The 24294-nt window shown below is 36.8% G+C and overlaps 1 protein-coding gene and 1 long non-coding RNA gene across 7 annotated transcripts in view; both read left to right on the top strand.

The window, feature by feature from the left end:
- The window catches only part of LOC123380874, a 29048-nt gene extending 26372 nt beyond the window's left edge, over window positions 1-2676 (top strand). Inside the window, exon 3 of the long non-coding RNA XR_006587214.1 lies at window positions 711-2676. This is a non-coding gene — a long non-coding RNA (uncharacterized LOC123380874). The remainder of the gene's footprint in view (window positions 1-710) is intronic.
- HPSE2 (heparanase 2 (inactive)) overlaps window positions 1-24294 on the top strand; it is a 711059-nt gene that overhangs the window by 307810 nt on the left and 378955 nt on the right. The window lies entirely within an intron of this gene.

The following is a 24294-nucleotide window of genomic DNA, read 5'->3' as shown; positions in this document are numbered from 1 at the left end:
CATCAGGCCATTCCAGTATCTAGCACTAAGCCTGGAACAGGTTAGGAACTCAAGTTCTTTAACTCTGTTGAATGGGTGAACTTCACTATCCCTTCTAAGGAATTCTTTTATCTTCCTTCGAATCTTCCTAATTCTGTAGGAGCTTTCCCTATAGTACTCTTAGTAAACTTTGTATTCAAGTCATTAGCATGCATCTCTTCTGTGCCCTGGTGGACCTTTAACTCCCTCTGCCAAAAATTGTGTTGCCATGGTGTTAAGGCATTATATATAGTAAATCCTCTGTAAACTTATGTGGGGTTTGACATATGTGAAATTAATAAATCTTTATCAAATAAATTCTACTATATTAGATTGGCATGACTTTAATCCAAGTAACTGTGGGTTTACCTTATGTATTTTGAATGTATCTATGTATATAGTTCAAATATAGCATATACACAGAATATATGAGTATTTACGATACTTATTCTCTAGTCTTATTTTTAGAAAACCATGTGCCAGGAGATTTATGAATGAGTAATATAAGAACTCATGGCAAAAATAGTCTTAGGAGGACTAAGAACTCTTCTATAAACATCTTTATAAAATTCTTTATTTTGCGTATCTTATATTGATGCCTGCCTCACAAGAAACTTTTCAGATTCTTTTCATCCTAAAGTTTTAACAAGAAACTCATAAACTGGTTATGCTTTTTTTTTTTTTTTTTTCAGATACTATGGGTATGAAGAGGATGTTTAGTTTTCTATAGCTATTCTTTCGTTTAAACTTTCAACACCTTCCAGGTTGTATGCTCTGTCTCCAGGTATCACCATAGTGCCAGAGGTTAAAATAATTTGGATATTTTGAATGGAAACACAAAAACAAAAACTACAGATAGCCTTAATTTAACATGCGCTGCAGAAATGATTTGACATTTCCCAATTCTCCTAGGCCTTAGCTCTGTCCATGCCAAAGTATGTTTTTTGAGCCCTGGTTCTACATATATAGCTTATTTTTTCCTAACAAATTAAGCATACGGTTCTAAGTGCTGGATTTACTTTCTATAGGTTCCTTTATGTACTTCAAGTCAGCCTGGCAACATTTCTCCTCCTGCTCTGCAAACATTTTTACTTTTTAAAATTCCCAACACCATCCCTTTTTTTTCCTGGAGTATTCCCAAATTAGCTATTCATCATTTGCTCTCTTTGAAGTTTTGGATGTAGATTTTAGCATCTATTAGAATCTCCTCACCACCTCCCCTTAATTTAGTTGCTCTAAAGTACCAGTAAACAATGTAGATTCTTATGAAGATTTTCTGAAGGAGCAGAGGAAAGAATTTCTATCACTTATTTCATAACCAGTATCTTCAGAATCCCTGTTAGATATCACTATTCTTTAAAACTTCTCCTTAGGTTTGCTACCATCAAGGATTTTCTTCTCTTATTTTTTTTTCCATGAATACCTCAGCTTCCTTGGCTCCTTTCTTTACCAGAGTATCCTTGAGAATTCTTAGTTCCTTATCACTTTATTATGTAAAGTTTTTGAAGTCAAGTCTATCTCCTAACTGCAAATTTATGTATCTAAATCCATCACAGGGCTCAAAAAAAGCAAAGGCCCTTAACAGGATCTTTGTTGCTTAGGAGGCATGGTCTTCTTTTATTACTTGTGCAGTCTTACTCCAAACCCTAAATGTAAAATATTTATTTCAATTAAGTTCTGTGCTTTCCCCAAAAGAAGCTTTCTTACTATTTTCAACAGATAAAAGAATGAACATCTATATTGTTTATACATCTATATTGTTGTTACATCTAATTTTTTCATAGGAGTGGATTAAAATTAACATATTTTGGAAAAAATTCACTGGAAAAAGAAAGATACACAGGAATAGGCTACAACAGAATTCTGTCCAAAGTACTAGGTGCTGTGGAGGAATTCCTGTTGGAAGTATCTAATGAGACAACATGTAGTAAGTGCAATGTTTGGTTATTCTTATTATTTATTATTCTTGTTTATTGCTTTATTATAAATTTTGTTAGATAACAAACTAAAATGATACATGCAAGACGTTTAAAAACAAACATACTAGAACACTAATGTCCAAATGAGTTTTAATCCCTTTAAAGTACTTCTTAGAGATCAGACACACACTACAATGATGCTGTTATGAAGCTAAACATTTTTGTCCACGGAAATTAGCTTTCAGACAGTTATTTTAAGGTCTCATCAGAAGAAAATCAATTTCACTGTAATGTAATTAAGATTGGTTTTTCTACACCAAATGTAATTGGTAGTTTAGTCACAAACTTTTTTTACTAACTTCGCTCCAAATTGCTTTAGATTTACAACAGCGAGTGTTTGTTTAAAATAATGTGCCACAGGCTCAGAAGGCAGTGCCCAAGGAGAACCAGTGGTAGCAGATTTGGAATAAATATGCCATTTACTCAATACTTGTGTGATCTTGGCCAAATCATATCCTCTGGGCCTCAGTTTTCTTTAGTGTATTGAGGGGGTACTGTCTAACTCAGTCATTCAGTGATCACAGTAGAAAATCAATAGCATATAAAAGCAACAACCTGAGGCAACTTGAGTTGGCACTTCAAGACAGGGAGAAGAGAGAATGGATGTTTATCAGGAGTATGTTTTCATTTTTGTTTTTGTTTTTTGATGCTATAATTTAAATTTTAACTCGATTTGGAAAAAAATAATTCTTGCAACTGACATTTTTTTAAAAGTTTATTTACTTTGAGAGAGAGAGAGAGAGAGAGAGAGAGAGCAAGCCAGAGAGCTGGGGAGGAGCAGAGAAAGAGAGCAAGAATCTCACGTAGGCTCCATGCTGTGAGCATGGAGTCTGATGTGGGGCTCTATCTCGTGAACTGTGAGATTATGACTTGAGCCAAAATCTAGAGTCGGAGGCTTAACTGACTGAGCCACCCAGGCATCTCGTCTTATAACTGACATTTTATTAGGAGGGGCACGTCTGAAGTGTAGAGCTAAGAGTAGGTATTATATTATCTACAAGGCTATCAGAAATGAGTTATCTGGTGAATAAATGGTTAATTGTGAAATTTTTCTTTTTTAAAGTTCGTATTTTTATTTATTTTGAGAGAGAGATAAAGAGCAGGTGGGGAGGGGCAGAGAGAGAGGGAGACAGAATCCCAGGCAGGCTCCATGCTTCAGCACAGAGCCTGACTCAGGGCTCGAATTCATGAACGGTGAGATCATGACTTGAGCCCAAATCAGGAGTTGGATGCTTGACTGACTGAACCACCCACGTGCCCTTGGATATATAACTTAATGGGCAGCCAAAGTAGATAAGATACCCTCATTGTCAGAAAAATGCACAGCCATGAAAATTAGGAGCTGGCTTTCAGAATACCAGTTAAGCAGCAGCCAGGGCTAACGCTACAGGGTCCCAGAGAAACCCTCTTAGAAGGGTAGAGCAGTGGAAAAAATACAGGCTTTAGAGTACGATATGATCTAAGTATACATCCTGGCCCTGCCACTTGAGTTCGTGGCCTTAAGAAAGTGATCTCATTGCTTCCAACCTCAGTTTCCATATTCGTATGATGGGAGTAATTCCACCTGCTCAGCAGTATTGTCATGAGAAAGTGTATGCAAAACATAAATGCTCAATTAATGGGATTTTGAGTATATACCTGGTATATTCTTTGGGACTCATGAAAATGTAATTCTAATCTGTATGTCCCCACTAGTGGTCAAGGGCAGGTGAGACATAATTCTTTTGGCTACATCCCAGCATAGTTACATGGTAAGCAGTTAGGAACTACACCCAAATGAGGTTTTTACCCTTCCACATCAGGGCTATATAGAACCAGATGCTTTTTCTCTTTGTATTCACAGAAATATTGGTATTACTAGGTCTTGGTCTTAAAATAAAAAGCCTATGTTCTTTTTAGTTAAAATGACTTTGATTCTTAGGCATGTTGGAATAATTTAATAATATATCATGTTATTCATAATTTAATGACATTTAATAGCAAATGTTTCAAAGTTATGATAATTATGTTATATAATATTCTTTAATTTTTTTCCCATTTTAACCATTTTTATTTTCTTTTTTAATTATAGTTGGCATGTTATATTATGTCATATATATTATATACATATATACACATATTATATCAGTTTCTGGTGTACTGAACGTGGTGACTGAACAATTATATACATTACAAACTGCTTACCATGTAAGTGTAGTTAGCATCTGTCACTATACAGAGGTATTATAATATTATTGATTCTATTCCCTATGCTGTACTTTTCATCCCTGTGACTTATTTTAGAAAGGGACGTTGTGTCTTTTAATCCCCTTCACCTATTTCACCTGTCAACCCACCTCCTTCCCCTCTGGCAGCCACCACTTCGTTTTCTGTATTTATGACTCTGTTTCTGTTTTTTGTTTGTTTGTTCATTTGTTTTGTTTTTAGATTCCACATATAAGTGAAATCACATGGTATTTATCTTTCTCTGTTTGACTTATTTTTCTTAGCATAATTAACCCACTAGGTCCATCCATGCTGTTGCAAATGGCAAGATTTCATTATTTTTTATGGCTGAGTAATATTTTATTGTGTATGTATGCCACATCCTTTTATACATTTATCTATCAATGGAAATTTGTCTTGGCTATTGTAAATAATGTCTCAATAAATACAAGGTGTGCGTATATCTTTTCAGATTGGTGTTTTTGTTTTGTTTGGGTACATACCCAGGAGTGGAATTACTAGATCATGTGGTATTTCCAGTTTTAATATTGTTTCATTTTAATTATAAAGAGGTGGTGTATTTTTGTATGTATGTATGTATTTATGTTTAGTTTCAAGTTTTATTTAAATTCCATTTAGTTAACATACAGCATAATATTAGTTTCAGGTGTAGAATTTAGTGATTCATCACTTACATACAACACCCAGTGCTCATCACAACCAGTGCCCTTCTTAATATCCATCACCCATTTAACCCATCCTCCTTCCCACCTCCTTTCTGGTAACCAGTTCATTCTCTATAGTTAAGAGTCTGTTTAGTTTGTCTCTCTAGCTCTTTTTCCTTGCCTGTTTGTTTTGTTTCATAAGTTTCACATAGGAGTTAAATCATACAGTATTTTTCTTTCTCTGACTGACTTATTTCACTTAGCCCTGTACTCTAGCTCTATCCATGTCCTTGCAAATGGCAAGATTTCATCCTTTTTAATGGTTGAATAATATTCAATTCTATATATACACCACATCTTCTTTATCCATCCGTCAATCAGTGGACACTTGGGCTGCTTCCATATCTTGGTTATTGTAAATAATGCTTCTATAAATACAGGGGTGCATCTATCACTAATTGTATTCTTTGGGTAAATACCCAGTAGTGAGATTGATGGATCATAGGGTAGTTCTGTTTTTAACTTTTTGAGGAACCTCCATATGGTTTTCCACAGTAGCTGCACCAGTGGCTACATTGTCACCAAAACTGCAACAAGGTTCCCTTTTCTCCACATCCTCGCCAACACTTGTTGTTCTTGTGTTGTTAATTTTTGCCATTCTGATAGGTGTGAGGTGATATTTCTTTGTAGTTTTGATTTACATTTCCCTGATAATAAGTGATATCAAGCATCTTTGCAGGTGTCTGTTGGTCATCTGTATGTCTTCTTTGGAGAAATGTCTGTTTATGTCTTCTTCCCATTATTTAATTGGATTATTTGGTTTTTTTTGAGGTTTAAGTTGTATAAGTTCTTTATATATTTTGTATACTAACACTTTACCAGATACATCACTTGCAAATGTCTTCTCTCATTCTGTAGGTTGCCTTTTAGTTTTGTTGATTGTTTCCTTTGCTGTGCAGAAACTTTTTATTTTGATGTACTCCCAATAGTTTATTTTTGCTTTTGTTTCCTTTACCTTAAGGGACATATATAGAAAAACGTTGCTACAGCTGATGTCAGAGAAGTGACAACCTGTGTTCTCTTCTAGGATTTTTATGGTTTCAGGTCTCACATTTAGGTCTTTAATCCGTTTTGAATTTAGATTTGTGAATAGTATAACACAGTGGTCCAGTTTCATTCTTTAGCATGTTGTGTTCAGTTTTCCCAACACCATTTGTTGAACAAACTGTCTTTTCCCGATTGGATATTCTTTCCTACTTTGTCAAAGGTCAACCATATAATTGTGAGTTCATTTCTGAATTTCCTATTCAGTTCCGTTGATCTATGTGTCTTTTTTTTTTTTTTTTTGCCAGTACCATACTGTTTCAATTACTATAGCTTTGTAATATAACTTGAAGTCCAGAGTTTGATCCCTACAACTTTCCATTTCTTTTTCAAGATTTCTTTGCCTATTCAGTGTCTTTTGTGGTTCCATATAAATTTTAGGATTGTTTGTTCTAGTTCTGTGAAAAATGGTGTTAGTATTTTGATAGAGATTGCATTAAATATGTAGATTGCTTTGTGTAGCACAGACATTTTAACAATATTTGTTCTTCCAATCTGTGAGCATGGAATGTCTTTCCACTTCTTTGTTTCATTTTCAAATTCTTTAATCAGTGTTTTATAGTTTTTAGAGTAAGATCTTTCACCTCTTTGGTTAGGTTTATTCCTAGGTATCTTGTTTTTGGAGCAGTTGTAAATGGAATTGATTCTTAATCTCTCTTTCTACTGCTTCATTATTGGTGTATAGAAATGCAACACATTTCTGTAGATTGATTTTGTATACTGTGACTTTAATGAATTTGTGTATCACTTCTAGAAGTTTTTGGTGGGGTCTTTAGAGTTTTCTCTATACAGTATCATGTCATCTGCAAATAGTGAAAGTTTCACGTATTGCTTACTGATTTGGATGCCTCTTATTTTTGTTCTCTGATTACTTTGGCTATTAATTCCAGTATTATGTTGGATAAAAGTGGTGAGAGTAGATATCCCTGTCTTGTTCCTGACCTTAAGGGAAAGGCTCCCAGTTTTTCCTTATTTAGGATGATGTTAGCTGTGGGTTTTTTTATATATGCCCTTTATTATGGTGAGCCATGTTTCCTCTAAACCTACTTTGTTGAGGGTTTTTATCACAAATTGATGTTGTCCTTTGTCAACAAGTGCTTCCTCTACACCTGTTGAAATGATCATATGGTTCTTATCCTTTCTCTTAGTAATGAGATGTATCAAGTTGATTGATTTGTGAATATTGAACTACCTCTGCATCCCAGGAATAAATCCTACTTGATTGTGGTGAATGATTTTTGTAATGTATTGTTGGATTTGGTTTGCTAGTATTTTGTTGAGGATTCTTGCATTTATGTTCATTAGAGATATTGGCCTTTAGTTCTCTTTTTTTGTGGTGTATTTATCTGGTTTTAGTATCTGGCTAATGCTGGCCTCATAGAATGAATTTGGAAGTTTTCCTTCCTTTTCTATATTTGGGAATAGTTTGAGAAGAATGGCTATTAATTCTTCTTTAAACGTTTGGCAGAATTCACCTATGAAGCCATCTGATCCTGGACTTTTGTTTGTTGGGAGTTTTTTGATTACTGATTCAGTTTCCTTGCTGGTAATCACTGTTCAAATTTTCTATTTCTTCATGCTTAAAATTTTTTTAACATGACTTACCACCTTTAATGTTAACTTTAATTATACAGCTGAGATTGTCTGTCGAGTTTCTCTATTCTAGAGTTACTCTTTTCCCCCCTCTTCATATTGTTTTGAAAAGAAGCCACTATGTCCAGCTCACACTTAAAGGAGTGGGGAGTTATGCTTTGTTGTCCAAATCATCCTAAAATATGATCACAAATTTCCTAGGAAGCTGTAGCAGCATAATGGTAGCACCTCAGCACTAGCCATCACCTTTGACACAGAGGTAATCACACGTTAGGAGTGCTGTCATATTTGGGTACCGTCCCAGCTCCCAACCACGTGGCTTTTTTCTTTCTTTCTAGTTTTCTTTTTTAATATGAAATTTATTGTCAAATTGGTTTCCATACAACACCCAGTGCTCATCCCAACAAGTGACCTTCTCAATACCCATCACCCACCCTCCCCTCCCTTCCACCCCCCCGCCCCCCATCAACCCTCAGTTTGTTCTCAGTTTTTAAGAGTCTCCTATGTTTTGGCTCCCTCCCTCTCTAACCTCTTTTTTTTTTCTTCCCCTCCCCCATGGTCTTCTGTTAAGTTTCTCAGGATCCACATAAGAGTGAAAACATGGTATCTGTCTTTCTCTGCATGACTTATTTCACTTAGCATAACACTCTCCAGTTCCATCCACATTGCTACAAAAGGCCATATTTCATTCTTTCTCATTGCCACATAGTAGTCCATTGTGTATATAAACCACAATTTCTTTATCCATTCATCAGTTGATGGACATTTAGGTTCTTTCCATAATTTGGCTATTGTTGAGAGTGCTGCTATAAACATTGGGGTACAAGTGCCCCTATGCATCTGCACTCCTGTATCCCTTGGGTAAATTCCTAGCAGTGATATTGCTGGGTCATAGGGTAGATCTATTTTTAATTTTTTGAGGAACCTCCACACTGTTTTCCAGAGCAGGTACACCAGTTTGCATTCCCACCAATAGTGCAAGAGGGTTCCCATTTCTCCACATCCTCTCCAGCAAGTCTCATGATTTGTTCATTTTAGCCACTCTGGCTGGCGTGATGTGTTATCTGAGTGTGGTTTTGATTTGTATTTCCCTGATGAGGAGGGACGTTGAGCATCTTTTCATGTGCCTGTTGGCCATCTGGATGTCTTCTTTAGACAAGTGTCTATTCATGTTTTCTGCCCATTTCTTCACTGGATTATTTGTTTTCCGGGTGTGGAGTTTGGTGAGTTCTTTATAGATTTTGGATACTAGCCTTTTGTCTGATATGTCATTTGCAAATATCTTTTTCCCATTCCATTGGTTGCCTTTTAGTTTTATTGACTGATTCCTTTGCAGTGCAGAAGCTTTTTATCTTCATGAGGTCCCAATAGTTCATTTTTGCTTTTAATTCTCTTGCCTTTGGGGATGTGTCGAGTAAGAAATTGCTGCGGCTGAGGTCAGAGAGGTTTTTTCCTGATTTCTGCTCTAGGGTTTTGATGGTTCACATATTGGGTCACAAAACAGCCCTTCATAAGTATAAAAGAATTGAGATCATACCATGCATACTTTCAGACCACAATGCTATGAAGCTTGAAATCAACCACAGGAAAAAGTCTGGAAAACCTCCAAAAGCATGGAGGTTAAAGAACACCCTACTAAACAATGAATGGGTCGACCAGGCAATTAGAGAAGAAATTAAAAAATGTATGAAAACAAATGAAAATGAAAATACAACAATCCAAATGCTTTGGGATGCAGCGAAGGCAGTCCTCAGAGGAAAATACATTGCAATCCAGGCCTATCTCAAGAAACAAGAAAAATCCCAAATACAAAATCTAACAGCACACCTAAAGGAAATAGAAGCAGAACAGCAAAGACACCCCAAACCCAGCAGAAGAAGAGAAATAATAAAGATCAGAGCAAAAATAAACAATATAGAATCTAAAAAAACAGTAGAGCAGATCAATGAAACCAAGAGTTGGTTTCTTGAAAAAATGAACAAAATTAATAAACCTCTAGCCAGCCTTCTCAAAAAGAAAAGGGGAGATGATCCAAATAGATAAAGTCATGAATGAAAATGGAATTATTACAACTAATCCCTCAGAAATACAAGCAATTATCAGGGAATTCTATGAAAAATTATATGCCAACAAACTGGACAACCTGGAAGAAATGGACAAATTCCTAAGCACCCACACACTTCCAAAACTCAAACAAGAAGAAATAGAAAACTTGAACAGACCGATAACCAGTGAATAAATTGAATCAGTTATCAAAAATCTTGCAACAAATAAGAGTCCAGGACCAGATGGCATCCCTGGGGAATTCTACCAGGCATTTAAAGCAGAGATAATACCTATCCTTCTCAAGCTGTTCCAAAAATAGAAAGGGAGGGAAAACTTCCAGACTCATTCTGTGAAGCCAGCATTACTTTGATTCCTAAACCAGACAGAGACCCAGCAAAAAAAGAGAACTACAAGCCAATATCCCTGATGAATATGGATGCAAAAATTCTCAATAAGATACTAGAAAATCAAATTCAACAGCATATAAAAAGAATTATACACCATGGTCAAGTGGGATTCATTCCTGGGCTGCAGGGCTGGTTCAACATTTGCAAATCAATCAATATGATACATCACATGAATAAAAGAAAAGATAACAACCATATGATCCTGTCAATCGATGCAGAAAAAGCATTTGACAAAATTCAGCATTCTTTCTTAATAAAAACCCTTGAGAAAGTTGGGATAGAAGGAACATACTTAAACATCATAACAGCCATTTATGAAAAGCCCACAGCTAATATCATCCTCAATGGGGAAAAACTGAGAGCTTTCTCCCTGAGATCAGGAACACGACAGGGATGTCCACTCTCACTGCTGTTGTTTAACATAGTGTTGGAAGTGCTAGCATCAGCAATCAAACAATAAAAGGAAATCAAAGGCATCAAAATTGGCAATGATGAAGTCAAGCTTTCACATTTTGCAGATGACATGATACTATACATGGAAAACCTGATAGATTCCACCAAAAGTCTGCTAGAACTGATACATGAATTCAGCAAAGTCGCAGGATACAAAATCAATGCACAGAAATCAGTTGCATTCTTATACACAAATAATTGAAGCAACAGAAAGACAAATAAAGAAACTGATCCCATTCACAATTTCACCAAGAAGTATAAAATACCTAGGAATAAACCTAACCAAAGATGTAAAAGATCTGTATGCTGAGAACTATAGAAAACTTATGAAGGATATTGAAGAAGATATAAAGAAATTGGAAAACATTCCATGCTCATGGATTGGAAGAATAAATATTGTTAAAATGTCAATACTACCCAAAGCTATCTAGACATTCAATGCAATCACAATCAAAATTGCACCAGCATTCTTCTCGAAGCTAGAACAAGCAATCCTAAAATTTGTATGGAACCACAAAAGGCCCCGAATAGCCAAAGGAATTTTGAAGTAGAAGACCAAAGCAGGAGGCATCACAATCCCAGATTTTAGCCTCTACTACAAACCTGTTATCATCAAGACAGCATGGTATTGGCACAAAAACAGACACATAGACCAATGGAATAGAATAGAAACCCAAGAATTAGACCCACAAAAGTATGGCCAACTAATCTTTGACAAAGCAGGAAAGAATATCCAATGGAGAAAAAGACAGGCTCTTTAACAAATGGTGCTAGGAGAACTGGACAGAAACATGCAGAAGGATGAAACTAGACCACTTTCCTACACCATTCACAAAAATAAACTCAAAATGGATAAAGGACCTGAATGTGAGACAGGAAACCTTCGTGCTTCAATTTTGGGAGGTTATATGTTTCTAGAAATTTATCTATTTCTTCTAGGTTGTCCAATTTGTTGGCATAATTTTTCATAATATTCTCGTGATTGTTTCTATTTCTGAGGTGTTTGTTGTTATTTCTCCTCTCTCATTTGTGATTTATTTGCTTGAATCCTTTCTCTTTTTTTCTTGGTAAGTCTGGCTAGAGGTATATCAGTTTTGTTGATTTTTTCAAAGAACCAGCTCCTGGTTTCATTGATCTGTTCCACTGTTTTTGTTTGTTTGTTTGTTTGTTTGTTTGTTTTGTTTTGTTTTGTTTTTCAATCACTTCTGCTCTAATCTTTATTGTTTCCTTCCTTCTGCTGCCTTTAGGCTTTGTTTGTTGTTCTTTTTCTAGGTCCTTTAGAAGTGTGAGGTTACTTTGTTTATTTGAGATTTTTCTTCCTTCTGGAGTTAGGTCTGTATTGATATAAACTTCCCTCTTAGAGCTGCTTTTGCTGCATCCCAAAACTTTTGGACCATTTTTTTTTTTTTTAATTTTCATTTGTTTGCATGTATTCTTTCATTTGTTTATTTCCTGGTTAACCCATTTATTGTGTACTAGCATGTTATTTAACCTCCATGTATTTGTGATTTTTCCACATTTTTCCTTGTGGTTTACTTCTAGTTTCATAGCATTGTGGTCAGAAAAGATGCCTCGTATGACTTCAATCTTCTTGAATTTGTTGAGGCTTCCTTTGTGGACTAATATGTGATCTGTTCTGGAGAATGTCCCATGTGCACTTGAAAAGAATGTGTATTCTGCTGTTTTAGGATGAAATGTTCTGAACATATCTATTAAATCCATCTGATCCAATATGTCATTTAAAGCCACTGTTTCTTTGTTGATTTTGTTTGTATGATCTATCCATTGATATAAATGGGGTATTAAAGTCCTCTACTATTATTGTATTACTATTGATTACTTCCTTTATGTTTATTATTAACCATTTTAAGTATTTGGGTGCTCCATATTGGATTAATAAATATTTACAATTGTTATATTTCTTGTTGGATTGTTTCCTTTATGATTATATAGGGACCTTCTTTATCTCGTTACAGTCTATCTTAAAGTCTAGTTTATCCAACATAAGTGTTGCTAGTCCAGTTTTCTTTCAACATCCATTCATATGATAAATGTTTCTCTATCCCCTCACTCTCAATATGCATGTGTCTTTAAACTATTCTTTCATAGTCAGCATATAAGGTCTTGTTTTTTTTATCCATTCTGATACCCTGTGTCTTTTTATTGGAGCATTTAGATCATTTATATGCCAAGCAACTATTGATAGATATGTACTCATTGGTATTTTATTACTTGTTTTGTGCTTGTTTCTGGACATTTTCTCTGATTTTTTATTGTCTCTTTCATGGTTTGCTGGTTTTCCTTAGTTATATATTTGGATTTCTTTCTCTTCCTTCTTTGCATGTTTATTAGTGGTTTTTTAAAAAAGTTTATTTATTTTTTTGTGGCGGGGGGAGGGGCAGAGAGAAAGGGAGAGAGAGAATCCCAAGCAGGCTCCATGCTCAGCATAGAGCCCGACATGGGGCTTGATCTCATGACCATGAGATCATGACCTGAGCCAAAATCAAGAGTTGGTTGCTTAATCACCTGAGCCACCCAGGTGCCCCTATTAGTGGTTTTTGATTTTTGGTTACCATTAAGTTTTTATAAAACTTCTTCTCCATATAGCAATCTATATTAAGTTGATGGTCAATTAAATTTGAAACCATTCTTTTCTCCTCTCCTCCCCATGTTTAGGTATATGTTTTTGTATTTTATATCCTGTTTCTGTGAGCTCCTTGACTGATTTTTTTTACAGAATTATTCATTTTTACTTCTTTTGTGTTTCATACCTTCATACTATCACTTTCAGTCTCGCCTTTCCATTCAAAGAATTCCTTTCAATATTTCTTGCAGAGCTGGTTCAGGGGTCATGAACTCCTTTAGTTGTTGTTTGCATGGGAAACTCTTTATCTCTCTTCTATTCTGAATGATAGCCTTGCTGGATAGAGTATTCTTAGCTGCAGATTTTTCCCATTCAGCATTTTGAATGTATAATGCCACTCCTTTCTGACTTGCAAAATTTCTGTTGAAGAAGTATGGGTTTTCTTTTGTAAGTGGCTAACTTCTTTTGTATTACTACTTTTAAGATTGTTTTATCACTATATTTTGCAAATTAATTATACTATGTCTTGGTGTGGGGCTACTTTTGTTGATTTGATGGGATTTTGTTGATTTGATGTACCTCCTAGATCTGGATATCTGTTTCCTTCCCCAGATTATGGAAGTTTTCAGCTATTATTTCTTCAAATAAATTTTTTGCCTACTTTTGTCTCTCCTGGGACTCATATAATATGAACTTTATTACATTTGGTGGAGTCACCAAATGAGTCTCTTCTCATTTTGCATAATTCTTCTTTCTCTCTTTTGTTAAGCTTCGTTGCTTTCCATTACTTTGTTTTCTAGGTCATTAATTCATTCCTCTGCTTCTTCCAGCCAGCTGTTCATTGTATCAAGTTTGTTTCTAATCTCATTTATTGCACTCTTCATCTCTTTTTGATTCTTTTTCAACTCTTTTGTCTTTGCAGTAAAGGTATCACTGATATTTTCCATGCTTTTCTCAAGTCCAGTGAGTATCCTTATGATTGTTGTTTTAAATTATCCATCAGACATGTTACTTCTATCTATTTGGCTTAGATCTCTGATTGTGGCCTTATCTTCTTCTTTCATTTGTGAGAAATTCCTCTGTCTTCTCATTTTGTCTAAGCCTCTGCATGCTTCTCTGTGTTAGAAAATACGGTTATGTCTGCTGCTCCTGAAAGTAATGACCATATGAAGAAGAGGTCATGTAGTGCCCAGAGCCTTGTGCTTTAGGAAGTGTCTTTGGTGTGTGCAGTGTACACTCTGCTGGTGTGTTCTGGCTGGTCTACCCTTCAAGTCCGTCATCTGCAGAAGCTCTCCTGCCTGCTGTGGGCAGTGTTTGGTCCCTGGCCTGAATATGGTGAGTTTTAACTAGGTGTGCTGTTGTCTTCTTGTGAAAGAAAACCTGTCACCACCTCCACCAAAACTGAGGCTCTGCAAAATCCTATGTTTGGGAGATATGGTATGAGCAAGGGTTTGTGCTTGTCTTCTGGTAGCAGGGCCCATCATGCTGGGACTGAGGTAGGCGTGACTGAGAAGGGCGGTTCCACCAGAGTGCATGGGGAGGGGCTTAATGTAAGCAAGTTAAGCAGCCAGTGTCTGTGCTGTGCTGCTACCTACAGTTGTCTCTGTGTTTGTGCTGAGGAGCTTGGGAGCAAATGGTGCCAGCCAGCTTCTTTGTTCCTGGAGAGGTCTCTCTCTGAATGCTGTCTCTCAGGGGCATGCTCTGAGAAGAGCAAATGATCTCCCCACTGTGCACCCTAGGGACTCTTCAGATTATTCTTCCCTTGCTGGACGCCCCCATGCGGTTTTCTTGCCTTGTCTTCAAGAGCAGCGCAATGCCTTCCAGGCTCTGTCCCAGTCATGCCTGCTGACCTTTAAATCTCCAGACTATAAGCCCTGCTGGTTGTAAGAACTCATGATATTCAGCTCGTCTCATTTTACATATGAGAAAACATATTTGTTGTGTGTCCCTCTTTGTTCCTCTCTCTCTCTCACACTTCTCCATGACCATGGCTCCCTTCCATCCTCAGCAGCCAGGATCTGTTTCTCCCAACCACATCTCCATACTTCCTACCTTCTTCAGTGTTGTCTCTTCTGTCCCTTTAGGTGTGGAGTTTGTTCTGTAAGTCTTCAGGTCAATTTCTGGGGTATTTAGGATGACTTGATAGTTACCTAGTTGTATTCATAGTATGAGGTGAGCCTAGGGTCCCCCTACTCCACTGCTATCTTCCTGTCTCTTTGCTATTATTTCTTCAAATAGAATTTCTGCCTCATTTTCTCTCTCTTCTCCTTGTGGGATCCCTATAATGTGAATGTTTGATTGGGTTGCTGAGATACCTGTGTCTATTCTCAGTTTGCGTATATTTTTTTTTTTCTCTCACCCGCTCAGCTTGATTACTTTCCATTACTCTTTCCCCAGGTTGCTGATTTATTCTTCTGCTTCCTCTGGTTTGCTATTTATTCCATCTAGTGTAGTTTTAATTTTGTTTATTGTGTTCTTCCTCTCTCATTAGTTTTTTTTTTTATCTCTTTGTTAAGGGTCTCACTGATATCCTTATTTCTTTTCTCAAGTTCACTGAGTATCTTTATGAACGATTACTTTTATTGTCTATCAGCCATATTACTTATTTCTGTTTCGCTTAGGTCTCTTCCTGTGATTTTCTCCTGTTCTTTAATTTGTGGCATATCCTTCTGTCTCCTCATTTTGTCTAACTCTCTGTCTATTTCTCTGTGTTAGGAAGTCACCTGTGTCTCCTGCTCTTGAAAGTAGTGACCTTATGTAGAAGGGGTCCTATAGTGCCCTACAGTGCAATGTCCCCTGTTTACCAGAACCTGGTGCTTCAGTGGTGCCTCCTATGTGTGTTGTGTGCAGTCTGCTGTTGTGGCTAAGCCACTTTTGCCTTCAGCCTAGTCATCTGCTGTGGCTCTCTTGCTGTTGTTGGCAGTGTTTGGTCCCTGTGTGGTTAATGGACAGTCTGGGACTGCCTTGGGCTTGAGTTGAGTCATTGGAGGTGTTGTCCAGAGATGCTGTAGCACCAAATTGCAGGGTGCTTTCTGTGTTGTCCCCTGAGTAGCCTTTGTTGGTAGGTTGGGCCTGCAATCAGACCAACTGCCTGCCTCCAACCTACTCCTGGGTTGCAGTCTGACTGGTGTATGTGGTTATCTTTCCCTCTTCTCAGAGCAGGACTCACTTTGGAGAAATGTTAGCCCTTGTTTGGGCTGTTTGCATACTGTCAGGCTTGTGGCCCAGGTTTGAATGGGCTCTGGCCAAGAGAGTATTTGGAGGGAGCAGATCTGCAGCATGCATGGGGTAGGTGAGGCAGTGGTGTTAGCAGGGTTTGTGTGTGTCAGGTCCTCTGTGGTAGGGGCCCTGCAGTGCCAGGACTGAGGCAGGCCTGTCTGGAAGGGACAAATCCACAGAAGCCAGTGTGTGTGTGGGGGGTGGGGGTGGGTAGCAGTTGAGAATGCAGTGGGAGTGTTGGGGCACAGTGTAAGTTAGGTAGTAAATGTTGGCACTACACTGTTTCCTGCAGGTGGCCCTGTGTTTATACTGGGAGATGAGGAAGGAAGATTGTACCCACTATCTCCTGGTGATGGTGAAGGTGACCTCTGTCCCTCTGGGACACACTCTGAAATTAGTAGATAACTCTCCTTTCCATATGCCCCAGGCATTTTTCAAACTGCTTTTTTTATGCTGTATCTCTGCAGGCTGTTTTTTGTGCTGTCTCTTTAAGGGTGGAGACTTAGTTTCCTCTCACCCTCCCATCTCTCCCAGAGCCAAATCTGCTTGAGTTTTAAAATTCTAGGCTTTAAGTCCCACTGGTTGTAAGAACTCTTGAAATTTTGCCCCTCTGGTTTTCAAAGCCAAATGTTATGAGAATTATTCTTTCCTATGTGGGCTTCCCAGTGTGACAGTCTGTTTCTCTCTCTTCTCAACACTTGCAGGTCCCTCCCACCCAGGGATAGTTGCGCATTCTGTTTAGTTCCTCACTGCATTCCTGCCCTTCCTACACTTCCCTGTGGCCTCTTCTCTACATTTAGTTGTGGTGTTTGTTCTGCCAGGCTCTGGTCATTTTCTGGGTTATTTACGTGGATGTGAGTGTTATCTAGTTGTATCCATGGGACAAGGTGACCATAGGGTCCTCCTACTCTACCATCTTCCTAGCAATCACATAATTATATTTGAATAGCATTGTTTTGTTTTCTGCTTGTATCTGTGTTTCTAGAGCAGTTTATTATACTGGTTAGTTATTATTGTAGTTACTTGGCCTGGTTTAAAAATACCAGGTCTGCTACCTACTGGCTGTGAGGTCTTGGGTGTGCTACTTAACTTCTCTGTGTCTCTTTGCTCTCAAATATATATATATATATATATAGTGAAGGTGCTTACTTCATGGGGTTCATGTGAAGATCAAAAGAGTGAATACATGTAAAGCACTTAAAATAATATCAAGCACTAGCTAGAAAATACTCAATGAATGTTAGCTATTGTATTTAGTTTTTGCAAGTGATAATAGTTTTCCATTATAGTAGGAAATTAATTTTATGTTAAAACAAAATTTGAGAAGTAAAAAATTGATGAATATAGAGAAAGAAAATATTAAGTAAATACTAGAGTAAGTAGTAAGAGACTATAGCTAAAATCATGAAGGTGGATGAATAAACTTTGGAAAGTAGTATGCTAGGGTATTAGTTATAAGTGAGTTAACCAGTCTAGTAGAGCCACCAAGAGGCAGTTCCTCCCAAATCAAATGTTACATGGAACTACTTTGTGACCAGTGGATGTAACATACAGCCTGACACTTAACAAGAACTCCATAGGTATTTGTTGAGTATTGAATGATTACAGATAACTGGTACATAGACTAATAGAATTTCCTTGGCTAAAATTCATTTTTTCTTTTTTACTTTTTGAGGGAAATGTTGAGCCTATTTTCAGCCACCTTGTAGCCCATCTCTAAACAGACTAGGGGTTGATTTTTCTGGTTGTTTTTATAATAAGATGGCAACTTTGCCAGCTGTACATTAATATTCAAAACATATGGAATTTTTTTGCAAGCAACAGCCATAGAATATCTTTACTGCAGGCTCTTAATAGAGAGCTTTGTCCTGAAACTGTTGCCACAATCTTAGCTGAGATCATTAAAATTTGAAGAAAATGGGCCAAAGGACATGCTCTTGCTCTCTCTCTCTCTCTGTCTCTCTCTGTCTCTCTCTCTCTCTCCCCCTTTCTATGAATTCCAAGTCTGTTCTCAGATCAGATAAAACCAACAGATGAATATTTATCTGAATCTCAATACTTATTATTCTGAATATATGCTTTCATTGAGGTTTTGTTGTTGTAGTTATACCTCTGGAGTTAATTGGACATGGCTTTATTATAGGGATGCAATTGAATATTTTATAAAACCATTCCCCAAAACATTATTTCATTGTGAAATATCTATTACATAAGAATATACTATATAAAATCCCTTAGAAGATGAATTAGCATCCTTCCTTTTATTATAAAATAAAATTTATTTTGCATACTCATTGAGATTCCTCTTTCTTTTTAGTGATGGGAGACTTGGAACTAAAATTGATGTTCTTTTACAGAAACATAGATTAGTCTAGATTTTAAGGAACTACATGCTTCCTATCACTATGACTTTTATTTAAAATTTTTATTTTAATAAAATATTTTGTAGTATCTTTTATTATAAACCATCTATAATCCTGCTTAGAAGTAGAAAGTACTAGGAGGCAGTTTAAGTAGTGATAAAATGTTCAAATTGTCTGTGTTCAGATTCTGGCTTCATTGGGTTCCAGCTGTGTTATCTTGACACTTCACTTAATCTTTTTGTGCCTCATTTTCTCATTGGTTAAATGGGAATAATAATAGACACCATCTCATAACTTTGATGACATGATTAAATCAATTGGTGTAGTGCCTGGCAAACCATAACTGAAAACAAACGCTAGCTGTTTTTCATAAGTAAGAAATGTGATAAATAAGTAGTATTTATCATTATGAAAAGTAAACTTGAGAAAGAATTGAAATAGTTAAAAATTAAATGCGCATTTTTTTTCACTTTCAAAACCAATATACCAGTTATTGGTAGGATTGTGATTTGCCAAGGTGGATATGCAAAGAGTGAGGGTATTTGGGGGAGTAATTTTCATTCAACTTTTAACTTATTCAGTGTTCCCCAATGTTCATGTTCCACATGTTGCTCTGGGCCCTGGTGGTTCAGAAATAAAGTCCTAATCTAATGGAAATTAACATCTAGACTTAAGAAGGTATCAAGGGAAGAAAGCTAGTTTCAGAGGTGAAATAGAATCTAAACCACAGAGAATGATAATAATAATAATTACAAAGCAAAGTGTTTGAGGTCTAAACTTTAAAATTGACCCAGAATCTCCACTTCCAGCCCAGATGAAATAATCAGGCACCAGAATTATGCTCTTGATTTAAATAACTAGAAATCTGGACAAAATATAGATAGGTTTCAGATCTTAGACAATAGGCAGCACAGGAAGGACTGTGATCACTGAGAAAAAGGAAACAAATGTCTCCAACTTATTGCCTGGAAGTACTTTCTAGGTGACAGTCCATCATGCTACAGGATTGTTTAGTAAGGGGATTTTTTTTTTTCCCCCTCTGGGAAGAATAAAAGGTCTTCTTGAGGAAGTGATATTTATTCCAAGACCTAAAAAATTAATTTATTCATTCAACAAATATTTATTGAGCATCTATCATGTGTATGCATTGTTCTAGCTGTTAAGGTGGCAAGCTGAACAAGGTAGGTAACTTGCTCTCATGGACTTTATTTCCTGGTAGATGAATAAGAGATAAGCCAAAGTGGTTAGGGGTGATGAAATATTCCAGACTGAAAAGAGAGAAAGTTCAATGATTGAGAAGTGAGTGAGGTCCTAGTATGCCTAAGAGTTTAAACATTTAGTTTGATTATAATGAAAATAGAGGGAGTTGACAGGTAAGAAGCTAGGATGATGCTGGAGAATGATGCAGGGATCAGAGAATGCAGAGGACCATGGACCATTTTAAGAATGATGCTTTATCCCAGCAATAGTGGGAAACCGCTGATGTTTTTTTAAGCAAAAAAGAAATGGGATCAGTTTTATATTATTAAAAGATTATCCTGCTTTAAGTCAAGAATGAATTAGAATAGGCAAGTGGCAGGAAGATCAATTAAGAGGCTAAAGCAGATGCCCCAGTGAATGGTTAAGGAGACTGATTACAGTATGACAGTGGGAAGGAAAGAAGTAGACGAGTGAGACAGCTGTCTGGGAGAGAGGAAAGGAGAGAGAGAAGTGAGGGATGACTTCCCCTGTTTCTGTCTTAGCAATTGGGAGAATGATGTCCTTTACTAAAGAGACAATTCTGAAGGGCAAGATAAGTTTTATCTTTGGACATACTGCATCCGAGATGCCTATGGAATATCCATGTGGAATTGTCAAGGCAGTGAATACACAGATCTAGAGTTCAGGTGCTAGCAAGATTTGGGAAGCTTCTGCATGTAGATAGTAATGGAAGTCATGGATGTTGGTAAAAGTAGCCCATCCCCCATGATGTACCTGAGCACCTTCTGTTTGTTTTTGTTTTTGTTTACTTCTCTGTATGCTTAGTAGTTGCTTTAAGGTGTTCCACACATACCTGTGTTCTTTGTCTTTAATTTCCTTTGGAGTACTTCTACTTCTTCCTAGCTTCTGGTATAAACTTTTATACTTAGTACATGCACCCTGAACATTTTAAATAGAGAAATCATGAAGAATTTTTCCTCTTCCAACCTGTGACTGGTAAGGACCCACTTTTATCTCTGACAGGTATATCTTTCTACATTTGAGGCAATAGATTTCTTAGGAATTACAGGAATTTTGAAGGTTTTTTTTTTTTCTTCTACCATGATGTGTATCCTGGCAAAATAAATATGCATTCCCTTATTGATTCAGGCAGCCAGGAATGTAGAGCTCTGGGAAATCCCTGAAGTAATGAGCTCTGCAGTGTAAAGACCCATGTGAATCATTTTCAGGCACAAGTTGATTGAGCTTGTCCCCAAATTGGCAGTGGCTTTATGAAGCAAACATCTGTGGCCTTGGTGGACCTCAAGAAAATAGACTTACAGCTGACAATTTTTGAGTTAATAGTGGGGAACAATTGTAGTGCTGTGTGTGTGTGTGTGTGTGTGTGTGTGTGTGTGTGTGTGTGTAAGATGCATTTCTGCAGAATTCTATTATTCTATTCCAACAGGGAACATGAGTTTTACATTACGGTTGTTTGCCTTTCTGTGCATGATTTTGCCTTCAGTCTTTCTCTTGCTGAAGCTGCAGTGCTGGTGTACTCTGATGTTTCTTCAGTGCAGCTGGAGGCATGTCTTTTGGCAGAGGTTCTGTGTTTATTATAATCTCTGTGATGTGCAAAAGTAAATTTCTTCTTTAACTTTCTCTTTAAATACTTAGAATTATGAATGTGGTTTTAATTAAGGATTTCAAATAGAAACATTTCCTTTTTCTTAGGACAGTTTTCAGTTAGAATGTTTTAGGGTTTTGAGAAATACCAGATCCCCAACTCACAAAGTGCAAAAAAATAAATAAATAAATAAATAACCTCAATCTTCAGTTGCTTTGAGCTGTTATGGTGTGGCTAAGGTTGTAGGGCATGGATTTGGGTCACAGTCACAACTAAGTAACTCTTTTTCGCCCCTACACATGTCTACAGCCTACTGTCAGATTTGGAAAGTCTTCCCTATATAATGTGGTGAGTATTTTTCCTTTGTACAAACTCAATACCTTTTAGGCTCAGGTCTTATTCCAGGCCTGGCTTTTCAGATCTTACAGTCTTATGATCTTGGCAAGTCAGTTAACCTTTGTGAACCTCAGGAGCTTCATATGTATAACTCACATGTTCTGCTTTTACCAGATACAAAGTGAATATTCAAAATTAAATGACTCTATATGCTGTGCTTCCTGTTGATTATTAAATCAATCTATCTATCTATTTGTCTGTCTATTATCAATACACTTGTAATTCCATGGAAATAAGTCTGCAGAGCTTTTATAGAACTTGAGTAACATTTGGTGACTAAGAGTTGGCTAGAGGTAACAGGTAGACTTATGTTTTCACCATATATCCTTTTGTACCATTGAAATTTTTTTCACATTCAAGTATCACTTTTTAAAAATAGCAAAGTAAAATCAATATGAATAAAAGCCCCTATCTTGTGAATTGTGAGAAGTATTTTCTATTCTTAGAGTTTGCCACTTCAGATATTCCTAAGATTGCTTTGCCAGTCCTAAGTGGTCAATCTTCTTTACTGTCATTAGAAAGTCTACAATGCCAGGAAAGGATTTGTACCCTGCTGTTGTTGCTACTCTATTCCATAGTGTTTCTCCTTTATTCGAGGACAGCTTGTAGGACCCATTAGTTCCTGCCCAGAAACATAGTTTTGTTTGCTTCCAGATTTGGGCCTCCACCCTTCTCTCCCCACAGTCTCATGGCCTCAGCACAGGCTGTGAGCAGCTGCTCAGGAAGAACACAGAAAGAATGATGAAGTCATAGAATTGCTAGTGTTTCAGGAGGTCTACTCTTGCAAGAAGCTGTCAGTTCTGTTTTTATGGGTAGGGATTCCACAGCTTCCCTGGGTAGATACAATCCAGTTGAGTCAGTCTGTCTTGTGTTGTCAGTATAACATTTCTCTCGATGACTTGGATGAAAATAGAGAGTATATGTATGGCCATGAAGGTGATAAAATGAGGAACCAAATATATCTGAATAGGCTTCAACTAAATTAGATATAGCAAGATGGACTTAAATATACATATAGCCAAATGATTTATCACTTAATGGGAAAAGATATTTGAGCATCAGTCTGAATAAAAGAGAAACAGGATTTAAGGTGAAAGTGATGGGCTACCAAAATGTTAATGATTAGGCTGGCATAAAATAAGAAAAGTACCTAGGATGAGAACTATGATAATCTCTTCTATAAGACCATATATAAGCTGTTGCTTTCTGCATCAACATCTTATTTTTGAGGGGGACAATAACAAATTGCATTTGTAGGATAGTAACAAAAATGGAATCTGAATCATTGTGATAATGTTTAATTGTGATAACTAACATCTGTTTACCAGTTTCTATATATCCGACATTCTGTTAAGAGCTTATATTAGTTTTTGCTACATAACTGTGGTAGATTAGATTATTGTTTCATAAATATTCATTCCTCCCTCTCCCCAAATCCATTAGAAGAATAAATTTGCTTCCCCTCCTCTTGACTTTGAACATGGGTACTTGATTTTCTATGACCAATGATTAGCTAGTAGATGTGACAGGCAAAAGCCCAGCTTTTTTGCATGTGTTTTCTTTGTTGGGTTTGCCTTCTTTACATTCCTGCTTCTTACCATGAGATGAACATGTCTTGGGTAGGTGCTGGTCTGAGGAAGATAGGATATATTTGGAAAAGACTCAGATCCAATCTGTAGATTTTGGAGTAAGTCACAGCCAAGACCAGCATGAACTCCAGTCAACCTACAGACAACAGAGCTAAAATAAATGCTTATTATTATACTCTATTGAGTTTTGATGTGACTTGTTATGCAGCATTATTGTGGCAATACTTGATCAATATTGTAACAGACAACCTCAAAGTCTCAATGGCTTACACCAAAAACTTTTTTCTCCCTTAAAAGTCTATGAACCAGCTGTGGCTCTACTGGACTTGGCTGAGATAGATGAGGCTTAGGTTCAGATTGCAGGTTGGGTTCAAGTCTGTTGTGTATATTTTATTTTCTTAGGACCAGGGACTCCCTGGGCATGTATTCTTCATATGGAAGATCATCACAGCACAAGAAACCAAGCAAAACATGCAATCATGTTTAAGGTTCTGATGGTATCACTTATGTTACATTGGCTAAAGCAAATCATTTGGCTAAACCCATTATCACTGGGACAAGGAAGTATGCTCCACCCACAGTGGTAGTCTCTGCATACATGGAAAAGAGCATGAATGTATACTTCTAACACAGGGAGAAAGGGTATAAAATTTAGGAACAATGATTATCCAGTCTACCCTAGTTCTTGACACAGAATTTATTTTAATCTTTATGACAGTACCATTCCTATTTATCTTTCACAGTTGAAGGAAACTGAGATACAGCAATGGTATTAAGTATCCAAATATCACATAGTCAACAGGTTGTGGCTGTGGGGTTTGAACATTTGGGGTATGACACCAAAGAATGTATTCCTTACCACTATGA

Source organism: Felis catus, chromosome D2 (assembly GCF_018350175.1).
Source record: "Felis catus isolate Fca126 chromosome D2, F.catus_Fca126_mat1.0, whole genome shotgun sequence".
NCBI classification, from domain to species: Eukaryota; Metazoa; Chordata; class Mammalia; order Carnivora; family Felidae; genus Felis; species Felis catus.
The sequence above is the reverse complement of the archived record's forward strand: the minus strand, read 5'-3'. Positions and strand labels throughout refer to the sequence as shown.